The sequence below is a fragment of the Staurois parvus genome, unplaced genomic scaffold, assembly GCF_062004578.1.
Source record: "Staurois parvus isolate SC_StPar_1 unplaced genomic scaffold, SC_StPar_1.0 ptg000066l, whole genome shotgun sequence".
NCBI lineage: Eukaryota > Metazoa > Chordata > Amphibia > Anura > Ranidae > Staurois > Staurois parvus.
The window spans coordinates 12,069,823-12,087,549 of record NW_028317862.1 but is presented as its reverse complement, the minus strand read 5'-3'; the positions used below and the strand labels follow the sequence as shown (position 1 = coordinate 12,087,549).

At 40.2% G+C, this 17,727-nt stretch overlaps 1 protein-coding gene across 6 annotated transcripts in view; it reads left to right on the top strand.

The window, feature by feature from the left end:
• The window catches only part of DIPK1A (divergent protein kinase domain 1A), a 199,342-nt gene that overhangs the window by 18,372 nt on the left and 163,243 nt on the right, over window positions 1-17,727 (top strand). Inside the window, exon 2 of one of the 6 annotated variants that reach the window (XM_089668950.1) lies at window positions 2,869-2,915. The exons of the other annotated variants lie outside the window; for them this stretch is intronic. The gene's annotated coding sequence lies outside the window, so the exon portion shown is untranslated. The remainder of the gene's footprint in view (window positions 1-2,868; window positions 2,916-17,727) is intronic. 6 annotated transcript variants of the gene reach the window in all.

Here is a 17,727-nt window from a genome sequence, read left to right as displayed (position 1 = left end):
GCTCAGCTTCGATGCCCAGTTCTCCCCTTGACCTCCCTGCTGCCTCCTGTCTGACCCCCGCTCCGTCCAGGCGGCAGAGCGGGCACTCTGCATGGATCTCCAGCCATCCACCTGTGGGCTGTGGTTCTCGCTGCTCAGATTAGAACCTCTCATTACTGATGGAGCACTCCGATCCTTACCTTCTGTTGGGACCAGCTGCTGCCCTCACCCCCCCCCCTTTCTCGCTGTGCTTTGATGGGTACAGTGTGTGTCAGGGCATACTTATGGTGGCGCCAGCTCTGGCAGTGATTTGCCCCCATCTTATCTCCACTCGACAAATGCGAGTGGAAATTTTGAGGCCTGGTCTAAACAATCTAGGACTTGACTACATGCCCACTGTTAAGATGACTCCAATGAAGATAAAAGCTTCCAAGAAGCTCTGGGTTTTGATGTTGGCTCATACAAAGTAATGAGAGAACAAAAGCATTCAGCGAGCACACTGACTGAAGTTGGACTGTTCACAACAGACAAGGCTACTTTCCAGAGGGTACCCCAGCAGGTTATCAGAAAAAAAGCACGCACTAAAGGAAAGGAGTGCCAGCCCAAAGGATAAGAGTCCAAATTAATTTATAAGTTTACACTAAAAAACCGTTACTGGCCAGTAGTATCTGCATGAGCAGTTAAAATGTCATCTTGATTGCTGGCACAGATATTGCTGGCCAGTAACTCTACTTATCCAGCAGTTAGCTTGCTTACACAGATTCACACAGGAAAGCCCTATTTTGAGTACATTTAAAGCTTCTTTTAACTGAAGCAATGAAGGGAGAGTGTTTTCTGACCCCCAAAACACATTTGATTTTTTTTTTTTTTTTTCAGTATAAGCTAATAATTGAATTTGCACATCTACATTGAATCGGTGGTTTGCTAATGGAGGGCTACTTTTGATCCCTGCATGTTTTACCATCAGGAGAGAAAGCAAGCCTTTGTGTATGCTACAAGTCGCTAGATTTGCAACTTGGACTTTCCTGTGACAGCACTGATTGGCTTCTCCTTAAAGGAAAATGTTGGGATATTACCTTTTAGCTCCTGGCGCTGAACAAACTGGTGGTGAAAAAGTTAAGGTAAGTATATGCTGATGGGGGCTGGGGGATAAAGCAAACCTATTGCTTCGTCTTAAGTGGCCTGAACACAATTTTTGCTTTTAAGCTGTGCTTTCCGTTAGCATATTGTGCAAAAATTTTAAGTTATTTATTTATAAACTTCACATTGGCTTCATGTACATTGTAAGGCATTTGTTCGTGTTCATTGGTTTTATTTAGTGGTTTTACCAGTCACTCATTCTGGAGTGTAATGTCATGCTTTTTCTATTGAATTGAAGTTCATCTTAGTTTTATTTATTTTTAATTGGCAAACAAAATGAAGCTAGTAGAGTGCAGACCATAAACTTTCTCAGTAGCATATGAGTACTGTATATATCACATAGTATGCTCTCTTTTTATTGTTGAGAGTTTATGCTGTCAATGGATATCTAGTGCAAACTTTAAAAAAAAAATAGACAATCTTGTACAGTCCTGAAGAAAATGTATCTATTTAAATGTTTTTACTATGTTCAGTACTGCAAAATTGAAAATAATCTAATAAATAATGTAATATGTTTCAGGTGAATGTTTCACATTTGCCATTTGTGTCCAGCAAATAGTGAGGTCATCTAAAAACGGGTAGCTGAATGTGGTATAAGAAGACCCAGTGCTCCCTCTCTCCTAGCAGAACTTGAAACCGCTTACCTTTTTTCTTATATTTAGAATTCTATACAAATAAACCTGTATAAGAGGGTGCTTGCATGGCAGTATTATCACAGCAATCTAGGCTTTATAATAAGAAAGCCCAACACTAGCTGCTTGCTTTGAAGCTACTAACTCAAAATTCATATGAGGTTGTTTGTGCTAGCAAAACTGATTTTTTTTTTTGTTGTTTTTGGCTACCAACCATGGCGACCTATACCAGAGAGAGGACACTGTATACCAGAGAGTAAATCCCCTTGTGTTTTATGCAGAACAGTGTGCAGTGTATTTATGGCTTCTACGTATATATTGTATATGAAAGCTTGGATTGAGTGGAGGATGCTCTTTTTGATAATTCCACTTTAGGGAATATAAGGGCTAAGAAAAGCCCTACAGCAATGCCTGGATAAAACCAAAAATCTCTGAGCTGGTAGTTTTTGTCCTCTTTAAATATTGTCATTCCATGTTTAGTTTTCAAGTTTGACATTTAACTACATATGCACAATGAGATGATTTGCAATGGTCCCCTGTACTTCTGCCAAAATGTGAGGGAGATCAGTGTGCTATCTCTAAGTGAGGGATCCCTGCGGGCCATGACTGTGCCATTTTTTTCAAGATTCTAATAGATGATTTTATTTTTCTCCTGAACTGACACTGAGAACTGCAATCAGCACAGCATGAACAGCAATGTATTCTGTGTTAAAAACAGTTCTGCTTTTCTTTTGAAACCTGTCTCACTGGAATTGAAAACATAGCCAAAAATATTTTGGAAAAGCAAAAATCTAGAACACAGAAAAAAAGTTGATTCATCAACTATTCATAAAGTGGAGACTTAACAAATAAGGCCGTGAATAATAAAATATTTTTACATTGGGTATAGGATTGATGGATGGCTAAGTAGACAGCCTGATATTTTCAACCTACTTTAGATGAGTTGTACTTATTTAGGAAACCTGTCATGAAAGGTAGGTTGCCACTGCTGACCTCCTACTGAAAGTGCTACTTTCCTTGCTGTCATTCTGATCTTTTCAGTTCAGTATTTTTGAAACCACTGACTTTCAGCAAGCATGTTGCAGTTCTCATTTAACTTCATTGATGTTTGTTCCAGGCCAGTCACCCAGGAAGTTATGAATCTGGGATCAGTAGAACACACAGGTAACTAGCAATTTCAAAGGAATGTCACCTACCTATAAAATATATATATATATATATTCAGTTTTTGTTTTAATGTTTTTTTTCTTTTTCTTTTTTTCCTCTCCACTTTTACATCTCAGATAAAACATGCAAAAAATATTATAGATGCTTTTAATGTCCTAAAACATTTAAAGTGGTTTTAAAGGTAAAATATCTTTTTACCTTTTAATGTTTTTCCTGCATTAGGTTCAAAGACATTTTGTCGCTTGCTGTACCTTTTTATTGATTCTTCTCTCCTCTCTCACAAGCTTGGCTGTATTCTAGGCATGGTGCTGGGATGTGTTTTGTCATCCTGCACAGGTCAACTTAGACAGCTAAAAACCCCGACACCCCGAAGAAGTCAACTCTGGCATGGGAACTCGCAGACACTGGGGTTGATTTTCTAAAACTAGAGAGAGTGCAAAATCTGGTGCAGCTGTGCATAGAAACCAATCGGCTTCTAAGTTTTATTGTCAAATATTAATTGAACAAGCTAAAGTTTGAAGCTGATTGGCTACCATGCACAGCTGCATCAGGTATTGCACACTTTAGTTTTAGTAAATCAACCCCATAGGATCGTTGGAAAATATTGCAGAGTTTAGTTACGCTTTAAGGTTTCTTTCATATGGGATATGATACAATATGTAGCAAACTGAATGGGAACACATGTGCTTTTAACTTTCATTTATGTCGATGGGTGATTTTCTCAGCAGAGAGATATGTTAAAAAATATCCTGCATGCTGCAATTTTAGTAGCGCTGAACCTGTATGTTCCCTTAGAAGGCAATTAAATGTAATGTATATTAAGCTAATGTTTACATATCTGGAATGAACTATCAATATTATATTAGTGGTATTTTGGGGGGGGGGGGGGAGGGTATATTTTTAGTTATTTTGCCTAGTTAAATATGTTGTGGTTTTTTGTTTTTGTGGGGGACTTTTGTTGTAAGATATCCCATATAAAATTCACAGCCCACCCAACTGCCACTGTTATTATAAACTAGTTGATAGTGTCATGCCTATTTGATGGATGGAGTCTCCATAATGTGGAGTTGGGGCACCCAACAGGTCACACTTCTAATTCTGACCTTCGTGAAAGCTGTGGTAAATATTGACAATTCTGTTAAAGTGATTGTGAACATGAGACATGAAATATGAACAAAGGATATCTCTCTATTGTGTGTACTTGATTCAGTTAAGAACACGAAGTATGGATGCACTGATACCCTTTTTTTTTTTTTTATCAGCGAGTATGAGTACCAATACTTTTGGTCAAGTACTCATGGATACAAAGTAGCAATACATTGTGGTGCAATACAAAATGAATGGATGCAAATTGCACCGCAAAGAATAGCATGCGATTTGAACAAGAATGTGATTCCTGTCCAAATCGCATGCAGTTTCCCCACTGCTCCTGTGTGAACCCAGGCTGTCATAGCCTGAGTTCACACAGGAGCGGTGTAGGAAGGTTTCCCAAAGCGGAGAATGGGCATGTGGGGATGTATACTATGGTGGCAGATGCTCCTTATTCTCAATGGTAGAAGAGAGAGAGAGAGAGAGAGAGAGAGAGAGTGGCTGGGATTTGAAATCCCCACCACTTTCTCTCCTCTCCTTGCAGAGATGACAGTACGGGCTAGAGGGCTTTTGATTGGTCAGCACTGTCACATGGATGGTGCTCACCAATCAGATGCCGTCTAGCCCGTACTGTCATCCCTGCAAGGAGAGGAGAGAGCCGCTTTACAGGTTTGGAAATTTGAAATCCCTGCGGCTTTCTCTCCTCTCCATGTGACGGTGCTGACCAATCAAAAGCCCTCTAGCCCAAACTATCATCCCTGCAAGAAGGGGAGAGAAAGTAGAGGGAATTTAACATTTCTCTCCTACCGCTGAGAATATGGAGCATCTGCCTCCATAGTATACATCCCCACATGCCCACTCTCCGCTCAGCATGGGATGCATGCAGGGAGGCTTCCCGCACTGCTCCTGTGTGAACTCACGCTTTGACAAGCCTGGGTTTACACAGGAGCAGTGGGGGTAATCTTTTTGGTACAATTTTTATTAATACTGTAATAATAGTATAGGTTTCTGGTATCTGAAGCAAGAGTACTTGTGAAAATTACTCGGTGTCGGTGCATCCCTAGCACGAAGTGTCATTTCTGTCTGCTGCTGCATTCCTGTGCTGTCACTTCTGACACGTTTTCCTAACACCAAGAGAAGAATGGTGATGGGGAGGGACTTCCAGCAGATTGACAGTCTCAGCTCTGTTCCTATGGGCTGTGTGCAGGGATGTGTTTCCCTTCCCCCCAATCTGCTTTCAGAGCTCTCCTCACTGAGCTCTGCGGAGTGTAAATTCAGCTCTCCCATAGAGATGAGTGAAGATAAGACAGCCTCCACTCATCTCTATGCCCTTGGAGGACTGGAGCGATGTCACTTCCGGTTCCTGCCATTTTTATTTTTTTTTTAAAGCACTAGAGCAATGCTTTTTTTTTTTTTTTTTTTTTTTTATCCAATGCTTTACATTGCAGAGGAGAGATGTGAGGTCTTATTGACCTGGAGCGAGTGTGGAATAACAGGACAGTATTGAACAGAGTGTGGGAGCGGGAACTGTCATAACATTTCTGGATCAGATGCAGGAAGCACAGCACAGCATTGAAAAGAGCACGGGAGCGGCGGGGGTTAACTTTTTGTATTAACCAGCAGGTGATTAGCTGCTAGCGTTGCCCTGCTTCCAAACAGCCACTGGTTAACTTAAGAAGTTAACCCCCGGCAGCTCTCGTGCTCTATTCAATGCTGTGCTGTGCTTCCCGCATCTGATCCAGAAATGTTATGACAGCTTCCACTCTCAATCTCTGTTCAATACTGTGCTGTTATTCCACACTCGCTCCAGAAATGTTCTGTCTCCTGCTGTCCTCTCTGCTGTTATAACAGCGGCGGAGGATGGGGGAAAAGAAGCGGCTGCTACATGGCATGATCGGGTCTGGATATAACAGTGGCTAGGTCTGCATCCGGACCGTGGTCCACCATTTAGTGATGCCTGAACTAGAATATCCTTTTGAAGACCTAGTCATATGAGTTTAGCTATGTGATAAACAGAAAAAAGAAGTGAGAGCTCTAAATAAAATCTTAATCACTTGATGCTGGCTTTGTTCTGTACATGAAGTCAGCAAGCTCTCATATGGTGCCAGAAAAACAGATTGTCCATCTACACTTGTTTGATTTTCTGCACAGCCTAAGCCACATTATGCCATTTTATATTGTAGAAATTAAATAGCTGTACCCCTCTACAACCAGCAGTGTAATTTTATATGCCAGCATGTTTAAACTGATTAACATTTCATTAGGACAAAATATAAATATATATTGTGAGAGTCATTGATATATATAGTGTGCACCTAACTCCACCCAATTGTTATGCTTTGGATAGAATGCGGAACGGTTTGAACCTCACGGATTTTTAGACCTCACTTACTGTCCTAATGATAGGGTGTCACAAGAGTAGAGTAATACAATATCTCTCTATTGGGGACATAGAGAACAATAAACACTGGTGAAGGATAAGAGCCTCAGTTGGATTTTATTATTGTCTGTCAATCTCTATCGGTGACACTTCTAATCTTCATTACTTATGTGGTTTCAGTGAAAATGGGGCGAGATCTCCTCAACAGGGTCACAGACAAGAGGAAAGCTTTACAGAAGTTTTTACTCTTCACCACTCCACCTATCCAAAACTTAAACTAAATTGAACTTCCAGTGTAACTATACCTTTGGCTCCTTTCAGGCAGACCCAATCGGACCATCCATAGCCCTCTATGGACCGGCAAGTGTCAGCGGACATGTGTCCGCTGACACCTTCTGGCATCCGATCCTAAAAACAGACGGATGGGGATCTGTTCCCCACCCTTCTGGCAGATCAGATGATAGTTGGGTGGAAATGGACAGGCGGTCTGTTTCCATTCCACCACCTCATAGAAAACAGTGGGCTGTGTCTGTGATACAGGCCTGTCATCCACTTGCTCAAGGGGGATCAACCGAGAGATCCCCCGCTGAGCAAATAGATCCGCTGATGGGTCTGTCCCATCTAAAAGGGTCCTAAAAGCAAAAATTTTTTTTTTTTTTTTGGATGAAGTGGAGAGGGATTAAAACCCCAGTCAGCTTTTTGTTGCTGTCTGTGCCCCTGTTAAGGACATTCATACTCTCCTGTTTACCATTTATTACCAATATTAAAAATATTGAGTTGTCGACAGAACAGAAATGGAGAGGAAATCTGCTCAGGATTTGTATCTACCACTAAAAGCTTCTGAAAAGTCTGTGTGCATGAACGCTTAGGATAATATTGAGGGGCGCTTGGAAGCAGTAAAAAAAAAAAAAAAAAAAAAACTCCCTTAAAAGTGGCTGCAAAGACTGTGTGTGTGTGCATGAGGCTTTAAATATTTACTGATTGATTGCTATAATTCTGTTGCTCCAACACTGGACCTTCAGATCTCTGATACAGCAACTGCAGAGTCATTTGCAACTGCTCTTCCTGCCCCTCCTCTCCTCTTGCCCAGTTGCAAAAGACTGTAGTATTCTGTGAATGGACAGTGGAGGAAGGAGCTGCTGCTGTTTAATACAGTGCTTCTCTTCTGTCAGAGCACTGATAGTATAATGATTGCTTTATTCCTGGGACTCCAGTAAAAATTTTAATAAAAGATAATTCCACAAAGTGGCGTACACCTTATTTCACTTGCTGTATCCCTGGAGTTCAATTTTAAGACACTTTGCATTTGATGAAAACTGGAGGATGGTGACTATGGATATCTCATACTTGGGTGCCAGTATTCTCAATGCAGCAGATCTACGGGCAGTAGGAAAGTTTTAGTCTACATCTCTTTTAAAAACTTTCTGAATTCATTTTTGCTTAAATGCTTTTGTAAATGAAAACTATTTTACTTTTTTTTGGGGGGAGGGAGTATATACGCAGATACGGTAACTTCAGTGGGCAGCCCCCTCATTTGCAAATGTATTTGTTGACTCAAAGATCTTGAAGAACTTAATATTTGTTCATTTCATACATTTGCTGAAAAATATGAAGGGTTGGCTGCGTTATATTTGTTGTTTTTCTATTTTGCAGTGAAACTTTGTTTTTTGCATTTGTTGACTTTCTTAACAGCATTTTTCCTGAGATTCTGTCTTAACCCATACATTTTGAAATAAGGATCAACAGTCCCAATTATACCTGCAACCAAACACACTGATAGAAACATATTACCACAGTGCACACCCAAAGCATTTCTTCAGGAGCTTACCTATCGCTCACCTTGCCAGGGTCATATGTATTCACTCTGAAGAGTCTGACGGAATGGACCAGCTAGACATTATATACAGTACATGTTTGGAATGTGGATATTTAGTCATGATCTTCAATCAAGCCCCCACTGAAGGCTTAGCCATTAACCTGTACCCCCTTGAGCCCATATCTAGCACCAATGATAGACCAACATTCCTAAGTTAATCACTAATCCTATAACAATAAACCTACAGTTGTACATAACATTAGCATACTGAAAGCAGACCCCTCCTATAGACTAGTTTCAAAGTACTACCCTTCAAGTTTTTATAAAAGCATCAAAACACCACGTGAATTCTTGGTACAAGCCAGGCCGAGGCCCAAATGCTAAGACCCCCCCCCCCCCCTATAGATTCTTATGCAAAATAGGACGTTACAAATGTCAATTGTAATGTATGCAACTCCCTAATAAGTGGAGAATATTTCACTCACCCAGACGTGCTAATAGATACACAAAATTTACGTTTTGAAATGCCCGTTCGTGTAATGATGGCCATACATTATCGGAAGTTTTTTCCATTTAGCCTCAGATTCTGACAGTCACAGCGCAAATGGACGAATTCCCCTCTATGGCCATTGTATTTTCACAACTGGCTGTCGTAGTTTGACAGCATGTGAATGAATGTAGCAGTTGTTTGGATGACAATTTTTTTGCCTTCCTCCATTTTTTGAGTCGAAGAACAAAGGAAAGGAGGGAAGGTTTGCAGGGCCTACCCGCTGTTTGAATTTGACCGGTTCATCAGGAACTGACCAAAATTCGTACATTATATGATCAGCCTAAAAAATCAAAGACTTCTGGCATTGGTCAACAAATTTATTATAATTTTGAAATAGCTATGTACAACTGAAAGGCTGCAGACAGATATAACACCTGGTTTTAATATGTGTAAAGAAGTGCTCAATCCAAAATATGTATCATCAATTTTCTTACAGTTAGAAAGTATGATTTGCTAGAGAACCTTCAGCTTGAAAAATGTGTAGCATGGCATTGCATTTTTGTTCTTTTTTTTCTCCTGTTAGTTTTCTATAGCATATTTCAGCTGTCATAGTGTTTTGTTTTTTTTTTGTCCACCTTGGGGCCATAGATTACTGCTCTCCTGTGGTGTATTATGGAGGAAGTAGGATCAGAGGAGAGAACTTATATAAGCATAGTGTGGAACGAGGTGATCTTTCCCTGGAGCCCTGTTCAGTAGTCTACCAGTAACAGGCGACAGGCCTATTCAGTTAGAAGTGTTTGAAGGTGGTTAGAAGTGTTGAAACCGCAAAAAATTAATGATATTTTTTTTTTTCTTGTGTGCGAATCCTATTCGCACACAAGAAAAAAAAAAAAATTATTCCATATTATGGACTTTTATTATGGACTTTTATAATGTTTATGTTTAGCTATGATGTGTTCTAAAGAATAATACAATTTTAATCTGGCTTACCACGAAACGTTCCAAATTAATATTTTATATGTGCCACGTTCAGCTATAAATTGGCAGGTTCCAAACAACAGCTTCAGCTTTCTGGAGCTCAGACAATGGTAGTTAAAGTTGTAAATTTGAGTGAAGGTCAACTTTAATTGATCTTGCTTCTCCTCCTCCCCTTTCAGCAAATTGGGGACACCTTTTTTTGGGGAGCGCAAAACAATTTTTAATAAAAACATTTTAATTTTCCTTTTCATTGGTCTTAAAAAAAAAAAATAGGATATTTTTAAATAAGGGGTTACGGAGACAACAAATGTAAGCAATTAGCTCTTGTACTGTGTTTTCCTGCAATGATAATGCAGCTCTTTCAGTCTTTTGTGTGAAATCCTGAAAAATATTGTCTCTACTAAACTGTTCAGACTGATTCATTGACTGCACAGCTTGAATTAGGAAAGCTGCTATTGCATCATGGGAGTAGGCATTTACATTAGAATTGGCTGTTTTTTGTTTGTTGCAACTCTGCTTTTAATTTATTCTAGACCTCTAAACTGCTTTTAGTTTTAGCATTGTGAATGTAATATCTAACCTTTTTGCTGCTTCTTTCATTGTGCTAGTTTACTATAGAGTACTTTTACTGAATAAATATCATGGAGTTTGCAACCCATATACAATTTGTGTTCAGTAAATATATAGGCACTATTCCCATAGTTCCTTTCCTTCCAACTTCTGTGTTTTTCCTTTTTAAGGCCTGCTGCTTGAAAATGCTTATTTTATAGTTTGTTTTTATTTTATCTTCTTATAAATGGTAGTTTGACATGCTAGTCTGTGTCCATGCACACATAGGCAGGAAACAAAGCATCAGTAGCATGTTCAGAGAGGAGCATTTGTGCAGAAAAAAAGCACGCATAAACGCGTTAATGCATTCTAATAACGAGAATAAATTAATAAATGAGTGTGAACATGCATAAAGGCCTGTAAAAAAACAAAAAAAACCCAAAAGTGTCTTTTTTACTGTTCTTTTTGTTTTTGTCTTGTTTTTGTTTTAAGCTGCTTATTTCCAGTAAGGAGAAAAGGTATTCAGGGTAGCACAGTGTGCATGAAGTCTTAAGCCTGGTACACACGAGAATATCGGACGAAAGATAATCCTTTTTTTTTTTTTTTTTTTGCATGCTAGTTTCAAATCGAAAATGAAGAAGTTAATTAAGTTACGAAAATTCTCGAATGACAAAATTCAACTTTGGAAATGATGTAAGATGTTGTATTGTAATGTATTCTTTTGTTTCTCAACATGCGTGGTCTTGCTCTTCCGATTTTTGTCAGACGATTTCTGTACTGGTTAAACAAAAATTGTATGATCTGGTATCATACAAACTTTTTTTTTGTTTGTCCCTTCAAATGATTTTGGATGAAAGCTGTGTACTAACGATTAGATTATCGTATGATCGTTTCAAAAGCAGTTTTTTTTATGTATACTCAAGTTGCCCTTCCTGAACACTGATGCATTATCGGAATGGCATAAAATTTCCAAATTTTGTACTCAAAAGTGGATCCAGATTCTTATCTAACATAACATTGCTACAGTAAAAAATTGATTTCTACACTTATCTATTCTCAATCCCATCTTCTACAGTGGCACCACATTTTTAAAAAAACACATCATAAAAACGGAAGATTCCTTAATCAAAACTCTAGCTAAGCTCTGTAGGGATTTTGATGACTAATCTAAACAGAGTGTTCTGTTGGAAGAAAAATCTAGCTCACATACCCCTTTCATGGCTTTTTCTTCCTTACCCCATAGAAAGATTTCCAATCATGTTAACCACAATTCCTCTGTGGCACTCCCCAAAGGATGTACAAAAAATAGCTCTGAGTAACGCACACCACCAAAATTCCAAATACACCAAAGGTCCCAATACTACCAACAACAAAGATGTTTACCTAAGAACTAAGGAACATGATTCTAATCCATCATCTTCCACTTCCACGAAAGCTTTTCCCCTTGCTATCAATATTTGCACTGCAGGTTCTTCTATCTGTATAACCCATGATAAGATTACTACATCTTCCCTAATTCAGAATAATAGGATCCCCTCTCATTTACAAACCACTATACCACCTCCTAGTAGCACCTCATTCTCCCAATGGCCATCCACAATCTGTTGTTTCATTTTCTCAGTCAGTATCATCAAACACGTCATCATCTATATGCAATGAACCTCCTTTTTTTAACCATTGGGCCCCCAACCCAGTCCAACAAGAAGAAAATTCACAGGAGAGGGGGCAAACAGACACCCCCCCCCCCCCCTTCAGTGCCTTATTTCATATCTTCCTTGCAAGTAGCTATTTGGCTATTTTATCAATAAACTTTTTACATATACTGCAATTTTGCAGCCACTTTCAGTCTACTGTATGTGCTCCTGGTGGCTGAGTGTTGCTCAGGGCAGGTTTTCTGTTTGACAACAGTAGGACATGCCTGTGCATTTAGCATCAGCTTGACCAACTATAGTCTACACCTTAAAGAAGTAGTATTGCAAGAATTCCAAAACCCTTGTTGAATCATCACAAGGTTTGGCAATGGAACCACTATCTTACTATGTAATTCAGGCTTCTTTTGTAGGGGAAACAATTTTCTATTTCCTAAAATTCCATCTGCTTGCACATAAGTATAAAATTTCTCAGGTACTGATGTAAGCAAGCAGATAGAAAACTAAGGTTGTATGCAGTAATATTCCTTTTATGTTTTAAAAGTTATATTACAAGACAAAATAATTTAAAATATGCAAATATTGACAAAGAAGTGTTGTATTTTTGACTAGAAATTGATGGATAAAGGTATAGAATTTGAATATTATGTAGCAAATTTCTGCACTATAAAAAGTATCCTCTATGAAAGCCTATTATTAAATGTTTTAATACATGATTAAAAGTCTGCACGTATAACATCTCACCAAAAGACAGCTGTTTCTCAACTTGTCTACACCACAAAGAAGTGGTTTTACAATTGTTAATTGATCTTTTGTAATTTTTTACAAATCATTTAAAACCACAGGCAAATTGCTTAGCTTTAATTTCACAGCACTGCAGAGACATTAAAAAGTTGAGTGTTGCCAGGGCTGTCATCCTTCTTGCCTCACTACTTAAGCTGGCCATATATGGATTGAATCTTGGCCAGTTCAGCAGGGACCGGCCGAGATTCGTTCTATAGGCTGGTTGTACAGAAGTCGATCCATTGATCAACTTCAGTACAACTAGCCTGTCACTCTTTATTTGATTGCCGGCGGCTGTAGCCGCTGGCAGTGATCATTTGTGTTCTGCCAGCAGGGAAGGCATTCTGCTGACAGAACACAATAGGACTGCAGGAGGGATTCCCCCATCAACACTGATAGGGGAATCAAGCGGTTTTTCTTTCCATCCACCCATGGTGAAAGGACAGATGATGGTATAATCCATGGGCTGTTTTTAGTGGATATACAGGTCTGTAGTGAGCATGCAGAGAAGGGTCTGACTTGTGGTAATGCAAGAATAAGGACGCTCCCAGAGCCTGCCTATTTAATACAAATTGGCAAAGGCAGCTGACCTGTCTTTATCCTAAAGAGACGGTTGAGGAAAGTGGAAAGATAGCACTGGAGCCGCAGGATTATCATACTGGTATTGTTATCTTAAGGTATTCATGTTGGTGTAAGTGATCTGGTTACTGGGCAGGCAGCTTCTACACCACAGAGGATCTTCCACAGTCTCCTTGGTTTGTAGTGTAATGTAGCGATAATTGAAACTGAAGCGCCACAGCACTGCTAAGAGATCCAGGTACAATTTTTTTTTCCATCAAAAGTCGAGTACAATCCAAAAAAAAGTAGTGAACATGTTTCAGGGTCCAAACGCCTCCTTCATCAGGACTCGACTGGCAACAATGTGAATAAGCCAGAAGTGAACTGAACCTACGATTGTGCTTTTACCAGTGTGAAATACAAGCATAGTCCTTATCAGCAGCTTGTCTGGCAGATCAAATAATTACTGAAAGCTTGGGAGAATCCAACATGTTTTGGTGATCTGCATCCTCTTTTTCCAGGGCCATCTTTAATACTGATTGGGCCCTGGGCAAACATTTTTACTTACACACACACACACACACACACACACTCACACTCACACTCACACTCACACTCACACTCACACTCTCTCTCTCTCTCTCTGAGACATACAAAACAAACAGCAGGTAGACTCAAAATCAGTTTACTGCAGCAGATCAGGCAGTGTTTGCATTGGCAGCCTATCAATACTGCTCACTGACTGTTTACTAGAGGTTACAACACATTTCTGCTTGTTGATTGGTTGCTAGAGGTTACTGTACATTGTTACTGCTCAATGATTGGTTGCTATAGATTACTGCTTATTATTAACGCTCACTGATTGGTTGGTAGAGGTTACAGTGCATTATTGCCGCTTATTAATTGGTTGCTAGAGGTTACTGCACAGCATTATTGCTGACTGGTTGCTGGAGACTATAGCAGATCATTACTGTTCACTGTTTGGTTGCTAGAGACTACAGCAGATCACTGCTGTTCACTGACTGGTTGCTAGAGGTTATTGCATATCATTACCGCTCACCGAGCAGTGGAGCAATCCCAAATGATTGAGCAAGGCGGCACATTAATACACACACTATAAGAGATGGTCAGAGACTGTAGACCTACTACAGGAGATTATTTGAAACTGCAGACATACTACAGGAGATGACAAGAGACTGCAGATGTACTACAGGAGATGACCAGAGACTGTAGACGTACCACAGGAGATGTCCAGAGACTGTGGAAGTACTACAGGAGATGACCAGAGACTGCAGACATAGTACAGGAGATGACCAGAGACTGCGGGCGCAGTACAGGGGATGACCAGAGACTGCGGACGCAGTACAGGGGATGACCAGAGACTGCGGGCGCAGTACAGGGGATGACCAGAGACTGCGGGCGCAGTACAGGGGATGACCAGAGACTGCGGGCGCAGTACAGGGGATGACCAGAGACTGCGGGCGCAGTACAGGGGATGACCAGAGACTGCGGGCGCAGTACAGGGGATGACCAGAGACTGCGGGCGCAGTACAGGGGATGACCAGAGACCTTTCAGCAATGCATAGATATACAGTTTGTGAAAAACAGCTCAGGGTTTGGTATAACAGTCCACAGGCAGTCTGTGGGGGAAGGGGGGAGGACATACCTGGCCAGCCATGCTCGGCATCCTCTCTGAGGTCCGGGGGCGGTGCTCCCGCTCACATCACAGCTTCTACTACAGCAGTTCTCTCCCAAACATACAGGCTGCATGGGGCGGGGTCAGTGGAGCTTCTGGATCTGGCTCTGCCCCCTCCCTGCTGGCTGGGGAATACAGCGACTTCTCCAGTGTACTCTGCGCGCTCTGCAGTGAAATCATCGGGGCCCCAGTTCACGGGTAGCATGGTTTTAAGGGGCAGCTGCTTTAGGCCCCACAACCCGACTGGGTCCAGGACAGCTGTCCCATTTGCCCCGCGTTAAAGATGGCCCTACCTTTTTCAAAGTTGTATATAGCTGACCTTTACAGGGAGCAATTTCAAATTTATGTATGAAATATAACAATCAAATGTGAATGTTTTAATAAAGAATTATAATCATAACATAAATGTGTACTTTCTGAAATTATTTAAAAAATACTGTCCTTTTCATCTGACTTGCCATAGCATTCCATTATAATTAGCAATTCCACCAATATTGTTCAGTCTATTCATCATGAATCCCTGCAAGACCTGTGGAGATAATTCACAGATGTGCAGAAATTCAGTGATAGTGTTCACTCGTACACAAGTCCCAGGAGTCTGTCTAGATGTAAGAAACGCTAAGGTAGCAACAGCTGTAATCAAATAATTAAAGTTCATTATATAAAATGGCATCAACATACTAAATATTGTGTCAAGGGAATAGTTCTGTCCCTGTAGCTCTTTAAAATGTTGCACATTCAGAGCCAGCATAGATTATGACATTCAATGCATTTGCTAGATTAATAATGTAAATATAAAGTTAATCAAGGGCAAATACATTAAAGAGCAATAATAAATGCCTAGAAGGGAGCCTTATCGCACTCGCACAAGAAAAAAAGCAATTCAGTTAAAGATGGGATTGAAGCACCAGGATACAACGTGTTGCAGTATTTTTTTCAGTTCTGGCTCATGGGAAGCAGTGAATATATTGTTATATAGAATATAATTATTGTCAGAATTATTTTTGTCTAATGTATATAGTTAAATGGCAATTTAAGCAATATAAGTTTTTCTTCTTATAAACCATTAGTGATTGTGCATTGTGTCAAAGTTACAGAATGTTAATGGTCTGTGTACTGACCAGTTTTGGTTTTAAGTGCCCGGTCACACTGGTGCAATTTGTGAATTGAAATCGCACCTGAAATCTCATCTAATGAATGTGAATGTCAGTGTCTTAACCTGTGCAATTTGCTGCAGCGCGATTTCTAATCCTAGTTCTTGCATTACTTTTTCTGCAATTTAGTTGTGATTTCACATACATAGAATATAATGGAGTTCGCACTGCAAATTGCAAGAAATCTTTATTAACAGTCTTCAGAAATCCCACCTGAAATTGCGCACAAATCGTGCCATTTTAAATCGCAGTGATGTGATCGATGACTTCAGTATGATCTGAAAAACAATGCCTTACACCCCGGTCACAACAATCCGACTTTTAAATCATGTGACCTCCAGTGAAGTCGCGCGATTTCAAAAGTCGGATGGTATTCTGACTTGAGGTGTGACTTGCAAGATATCTACGGCTTGCAAGTCACACCTACAATAGTGCATGCACTACTGTAGAAAACGGTGCAGCTATGACCAAGTCGGAATCGCACTGATATGACCGCTGTAGTTGCGGACAATAGGGTGTGAATTGCCATGTGATTTGCAAGTTGCATGGCGTGGTAAATTGCATGCCAAGTCACACCTGGAGTGACCGGGGTCTAAGATAACATTTTTACTTTCTGTGATGCTTTTTTGGCAAACATTAAAACCTTGTAGATCCTTTTTTTCCTCCAAGATTTGGAAAACCAAGCCATAGATAAAGTCAAGTATCCAATGGCATACTAATGAAACCTCAGTGGTCAGAAAAGGAATGGAAAGTGGAAGTGGTGATTCAGTTTTAGCAGCCCCCTCATTCATCGTCATTGTTTGTCTGAATTTCTGTTCTGAGTGCTTGGTTCAGATCATTGACTCACTAGGAAGTGGAGCCACTTAAATCTTTCAAAATGTCCTTCCAGTGAGGTGAACTGTTGTACAAGATGCTCCTCTGTATATATTCAAACGTTTGCTTTCTTTGTCACTATCAGAGAGTTGGCAGCCTGTGACCAGAGCAGGGTCCACCTATACTATATTTCTACCATGAATTTGCCTCTTTGAAGGACAAATTACAGCGGACCCATCAGAACCAATTTTCACTTAAAGCAACCATGTATTTTCCCCAGTTGCAGAGATGGTAAAACAAACCTGTGCTTTTCCCATGCAGAGCAAAGGAAGAGGTTCACTTTAATGCCCCACCCCAGCAGAATATACTGTCCTCACCTTTTACTCAACTGTCAATCTGTTCAGACACCAGGAGTGACAGTGTTGGTGATGGTCATCAATTGCTTTCACCTGGGCACAAGTAGGGACTTCTCAGCCCAGTGAGTCACCCAGCAGCAGGTTCTCTGTGTCAAATAGTCAATTCGCACACCTGAGACCAATTTATATGGTCTGGATAAGGCCCCTTTCACGTGGGCATTCCGTATGTCTGTTTTTCATCTGTCCGTTTACGGGTGAAAAACTGACACCCCCCCCCCCCATGTATTTCTATGGACTTGCGGATGTAAACAGATGAACATCTGTTTACAGCTGTTAATGGACGCATCTGTTAAAATGCTTTTTTTGAACACAAAAAAACCTTATTTTTCTTCCGCAAAAAACCCGGAAGAAGGATCCTTCACAGAAAAACTAAAAAATGCTCTGTATATATGGATCAAAACGGATGAAAAACGAATTTAAACTGATGAAAAAACAGAT